The sequence below is a fragment of the Pararge aegeria genome, chromosome 25 (genome assembly GCF_905163445.1).
Source record: "Pararge aegeria chromosome 25, ilParAegt1.1, whole genome shotgun sequence".
Taxonomy (NCBI): domain Eukaryota; kingdom Metazoa; phylum Arthropoda; class Insecta; order Lepidoptera; family Nymphalidae; genus Pararge; species Pararge aegeria.
Genome location: NC_053204.1, coordinates 4509823 through 4516008, shown reverse-complemented (window position 1 = coordinate 4516008; position 6186 = coordinate 4509823). Strand labels below are relative to the sequence as shown.

Below are 6186 nucleotides of genomic sequence, written 5' to 3'. Positions count from 1 at the left end.
GTGACAACTGTATTCTGATCTGCCGGCATTATTTACTTAATTCTTTATTGCGACTTTATTTTTAAATAATATACAGACAAACCTTAGGCTGCAGTACCACCACCAATGGTATAGAGAGATAACTAGAAAGATTGTATCATATGTATGACGGCCTATTGGCACAGTTTGCAGCGACCCTGCATTCTGAGTACTAGGCCGTGGGTTCGATTCCCACCACTAGAAAATGTTAGTGTGATGAGCATGGATGTTTTTCAGTGTCTGGGTAGTTATAGTATTTATATATATAATTCAAAAAAATATTCATCAGTCATCTTAGAACCCATAACACAAGCTACGCTTACATTGGGGCTTGATGGCGATGAGTGTATTGTCTTAGTAAATATATATATATATATGTATATATATATATATAGAATATAATCGCGAGTTAATAACCTTAATCGACCAGAAGCGACCTACGAAACTTCAATACAGTTGAAAATAGCAAAAAATCAATAGTTTTTTTATAAGAACGTATTTAAAAGTTTATCCTTTGTGATGAAAATCGTCGTATGAAACGCTCGTGGTACATTACCCGTTATACTCTCGGCTTTCTTAGCGTATTACTATACAAACTACTATTACGAATAGTATAGTTTTGAATTACAAATGTTTTCCGGATATAATAATATACGACGGATATCCGGATATTTATGTGGTTATATCCGGATATCCTTCGTATATAATATCCAGAGCGCTTCCCACCAATAAGTGCATAAAATAAGCCAATACGTTTAAATCCACCCTAGTCCTAGACGACAGAAAATATCAAAGTAAAGGATAAAATAGTAGCTTGGGAGATCCGCTTTCATCTCACATAAGATAGAATTATGATTGTTAAATTGTAAAATGTTTATATTGGAAAAGAGCCGTTGAGCTACTTGTCGTATTGCGCTCGGTTATTTGTCCCCGAACTACAAACAGACGGTTGTAGTAGAGCTTATAGTGCACAGCTCGTCCGGGGAAGTACAACAACCATGTTTGTTTCAGGTTGATGGACACAGAGCGGCACGTTGCAGGACGTGGTCCTTCCATGCCCTGCGAAGTTTCGATCTGTTAATAGTCTATGGTATCCTAACCTTTGGCTTGTCTCGTCAAATTAGGTATGTATTACCAAAAAAAACCTTTTAGGATTTTAATTGCCATAGTAACGTTATCTTATGTTTAATATTTCAATTTTTTGACGTGACAACGTCTTATAAATTGGTTTGCCGGGTGACACTTCAAGAAACTGCGTTACGCTCCGCTCACGTTATGCGCTCACAATGAGAGCGAGTGAGAGGCACGCGTCCCTTCCACTCGGGCATGGTTAGCCCGCCTAAGAGCGAGAGAGACAGACATAAAAAGTGAAAGGCACGCGTCCCTTTGTAGTAAACGCTGTTTCATTGTACGCAAATGTATTGCAAGTTATTGTATGTATATAAATACGTATGTATGTGTAAAGGTAAAAATAAAATTTTGTTAAAATGAAATTCAGTGCGAGATTCTTTGTATAAATTAATGTTTTAAATATAATTCTTTGTATAAATAAATGTTTTAAATTGTTACTATTATTTCATCCTTCTTCCTACTATACGAATGAATATTCACATTAAAATTATTTTACCACTCAAAGTCGTTGTCACGTAAAACTTTCGCCCGTATACCGACTTTACAGGCAACCAATTTTTATTTTTTTATTTTTTTGGTATCTATGACCCATCACTACGCACTACACAATAACATAAATAGAATAATTAAAAAATAAACTAAGTAAAAAAAAACTTACATTAAATATAAATATGCGATATAAAAAAAAAAGTTACTAATTAAAATTTCTGCGTCCAGGCAGCCCTACGTGGAGTTTAATATACAACTTGTAAATTGGAGAGTCGTATCGATTTACTAGTGCTTTCAGAATGCCGTTACAGCTTCTTTTCATCAAGCATGCTATTCGATTTCTTCTGATGGCAAAAAAGTCTAATGAACTATTCATAATCGTTAATACCAACCCATTAATCGCCCACAACTGGGCACGGGCACAGAGTAAAAACGTAACAGAGGTAAAGCTTCATACAAGCGCGCTACGATAGATACACTACCAGCTGAAGGCGCGTGTGTGCGTGAGCATTTTATTTAATGTTAATGTTAATAATTTAATAATTTAAATAGTGTTTAAATTTAATTTAATAATCTTCTTTGTCGTAACACTCTTGCCAGAGTGGTCGTGGTCATCACGGTCGGACATTGTTTCTTTCAGTTGTTACTCGCCTCAAGATCATTCGCCACTTCTCCCAGTTTGCAGATAGTCTGGTACACTCATGCAAGGGACCTCCCACTGAAGATTTGATTTGATCGGTCCATCGCATGGGTGACCTACCGCGTGCTCTAGTGCTTTCTACCTGCACAACAAGGCGTTCTGTGAGGTTCTTGTCTCTCCGGGAGACGTGTTTTGAATTTTATAATACCTAGTGTTTAATTATATTATATATATGTAAATATGGTTTACTCTACAGTGTGTATGAACAATGATAGAAAGAATAAAAACACATCATTTAATTTCATTAAAAGTATTATATATCACGCGATAGTAACGTTTTTTGTTTCTTGTGCCATGGAATGCCTCACAAGACTCAGGATTCTAATTTACCTAATTCTTCCTAGCTCCAATCCTTCACTAGCTCGGGATTTAAACTAGGCAATCACAACAAAAACAAACTTTGCCATCTTGTTAAACAAGTAACTATTGTTTATTGAACTGTATCCTCCTTTTTTTTTTTTTTTCTCGTGGGGAAATCCTCATGGATACCACTACACCACGGGGAGGTGCAGTAGTTATGCCGGACTCTTACCGACTAAAACCCCACGGTGTTCCAACTCATCAACTGGTGACTGGGAACGCTTTCGCACACAACCGCAACCCAGCCAGCGAATTGTATCCTACTTTTTTTTTTTTTTTTTTTTGTCGCTGGGAAATGCGTTTAGGCATCCCTTCTGGAGGCTGCGCAGCCAGAACTGTGCAGCCTCCAGCAGGGTATGTGGGACTCGTTGGCCGATGAAGTATCAGCCAGAATACCCCTAAAACCCAGCGGAGCCGCCCGCGCCCAAGTTGGAGCGTCAAAGGATCGCGGTCGGATACAACTTTGACGCCCCGGCGCACTCGCCGGAGGCACGCAATGGTGTCTACGGAGGTGGCATAAGGTGCGCATATCTGCGCCTCCTGCCACCTGTTCTCCTTCTTCGGAGGGGAAGAGCATCAGCCGCCTGCTCTCTCTCCCTCTCCGAGGCCTTCAAGCCCATAACGGCTTCGCAGAAGGAGGCGACAGTAGACCATCCCTCTTCACTGCCGAGCATCAGATTGATAACACTCGGCAGCGAGAGGTCACCGTCCAGGAGTGACACCATCGCGTGTCTTTGCGGCGCCCATGACGCGCATAATGCCAAGGTGTGGAGCGCCGTGTCTTCAGGCGCGCCACACTCATGGCAGATCGGCGAGGCCCTCCTCGCGATCCCGTGCAAGTACTTACCGAAGCAGCCGTGTCCGGTAAGCACCTGCACGAGGTGATATGTCGGCGCGCCATGGCGCCGCTTCAGCCACCGCTCTAGGTGGGGCCGGATGCCCTCCACCGTCCAGATGCCCACCGCCGGGGACTCGAGGTCTTCTCTCCATCTCTGGACCAGGACCTCTCTTCCAAGGGTACGGAGTCTCACAATCTCCTCGAGTCCTGGTCTTTCCCCTCGAGTCCTCACGCTTGACCGGTAGCGGTGCATCTGTGCAAGCACCTCAGCATGCAGGTCCCACGGCGGGTCGCCAGCGAGGAGTGTGGATACCGTCCAAGACACCGTACGGTAGCCCCGTATTGCACGCACCGCGATTACGCGTTGTGGTCTCCGCAGAAGCGTAATGTTCTGCGGAGACAGTGCGTGCACTCATATTGGAGCCCCGTACAGCGCCATACTCCTGACGATACCCGCATACAGGCGTCTGCAGGCCGAGTCCGATGTTGGGCAAAAGCCTTCCTAGAGCGGCTGCCGCTCCGACCAGTCTGGGCGCAAGCAGCTCGAAGTGCCCTTTAAAACTCCACCGTCCGTCCAGGGTGAGGCCCAGATACTTCATCTGGGCCTTTATTTCCACCTGAACACCCTGGACGGTGATGTGGGCACCTCGTGGTGGACCTCTGCGTGGGCCATGGAAGAGGAGGGCCTCAGTCTTAGGGACCGAAACCCTCAGACCCAGGGCCTGGACCCTCCTTGCCACGAGGGACGCGCTGACCGTGGCCAGGCGGGACGCCTCCGCGAAGGTGCTCTCGCGTGCCGTGACCAGGGTGTCATCCGCATAACATAACACCCTCGTCCCAGGCAGCATGGGAGCCCGCAGGAGCCAATCGAAGCCGATGTTCCACAACACCGGCCCGAGAACCGATCCTTGTGGGACCCCGTTGAGCACCTTCCGCCGGTCTCGTTGCCCGTCACTCCCCGTCCAAGATACCCACCTATCCTGGAGGTATGACTCCAACAGCCTCCTGAGATACGGAGGCACTTCATGGTACCGAAGTGCCTCTAGAAGAGTCTCAAAGGGGAGGCTGTTGAAGGCATTCGTGACGTCCAAGGAGACGGCGAGAATGACGTCCCCCCCGGCAACTGCCTCATCCGTCAGGGCCTTCAAGGACTCTAGGGCGTCAATGGTCGAGCGACCCGCCCTAAAGCCGTACTGCTCCGCGTGAGCCCTGGACCGACAGTTTCCAGATGCCCAACGAATCGGTCTGCAAGGATCTTCTCAAAGACCTTCCCGACCTCGTTGAGCAAGACTATCGGTCTGTACGCCGACGGAGCGTCCAGCGGTTGCCCCATCCGCTTTGCGGATGAGGCACAGCAGTCCCTCCTTCCAAGACTTGGGGAACTGTCCAGCCAGTAGACACTGGTTGAACAGCTCCCGGAGTCTTGCCTCAAAATACTCCCTGGTCATGAAAATGACCCGACCCGGGATACCGTCCGGTCCAGGTGCCGTCTTCTTGGACCGGAGGCGGCCAAGGGCTACGTCCATCTCCTCCCCGGTGATCAGCGGAACAGAACCGCTATCAGCCAGAGGGGTGGAGCCCCTTCCAACCTGGGGTACCGGGGAGGACATCGTTGGAGGGACATGTCCCTGGGAGTCCGGAAAGAGTCCCTCGACGACCCTCCGCAAGAGCTCCGGCTGGAGGGTCTGGGTTACTGGGGGTCCCTGATTACGGAGCTTCCTTCTCGCCACGCGATAAGGGCGTCCCCAGGGGTCCCTACTCCGGCCCTCCAGCAGTTCCTCCCGGGCACGCTCCTTGGCGCTGCTTATGGCCAGCTGAAGAGCCCTCTTGGCCTGGCCGTAAACCTCCCGCAGTTGCTCCTCCAGAACTACCTCCAGTCCGTTCCGCCTACGGCACCGGACATAGTCCCTGCGGGCTCGGTGACTGGCGATACGAAGGACCGCAATTTCGTCCGACCACCAGTACACCCGTTTACGGCGGCGCCATCCACGCGCCCTCGGCATTGCAGAGTCGCAGACCTCAGTGAGGTCCACGCGCAGCTGCTCCGCCCGTTCTTCCACACTGGTGTCCCTCTCGTCTCTGGAAGAGGCCCAACGTCCAATAATGGAGGCCTCTTTGACCAGCTCCCGGTCCATTTGGGTGAGACACCAACGTGGGAGGCGATTTGGACCCTGGGGAGGTGCCATCGCGACCACGGGGGGTGTAGAGACCTCAAATCGGACATAAAAAAAATGTGGTAAAGTTGTGCCTTCACCATTTTATGTGTTCCATCCTTGTCAAGGGGAGTGCTAACCGTCTCTTCTTTCAATAGACACGAATTGTATCCTCCTGTGCCAACCCTACCAAAATAGGTATAAATTTTGCTCCCTTCTTAGAAGATTTGACTCTGTTCCGTTTCTCCTCTGTGGCACGGGTCTCTTTTCAGATTGATAATGGTTGAGGCCGCTGTCCACCACGCTGGCCAAGTGCGGATTGGTGGACTTCACATACCTTTGAAATTGTTTTTTTTAATAGTAATAATTGACGACCCAAGCACGACCTACCTGATAAGCGGAAAACCATTAAAAGTTAAGAACATCACTTTGCAGGGCATGCAAGTCACAAGGTGACCAGCAACCTGAGGCGTACGTTTTGAGCCTCATCATCAACA

General features: G+C 48.2%; 1 non-coding gene across 1 annotated transcript; it reads right to left on the bottom strand.

The window, feature by feature from the left end:
* Positions 1 to 5760: 5760 nt before the first annotated feature.
* Positions 5761 to 5851, bottom strand: LOC120634971. Its single transcript, XR_005659269.1, has one exon. It is a non-coding gene; the product is annotated as a U6atac minor spliceosomal RNA (small nuclear RNA).
* Between the last annotated feature and the right edge of the window lie 335 nt (positions 5852 to 6186).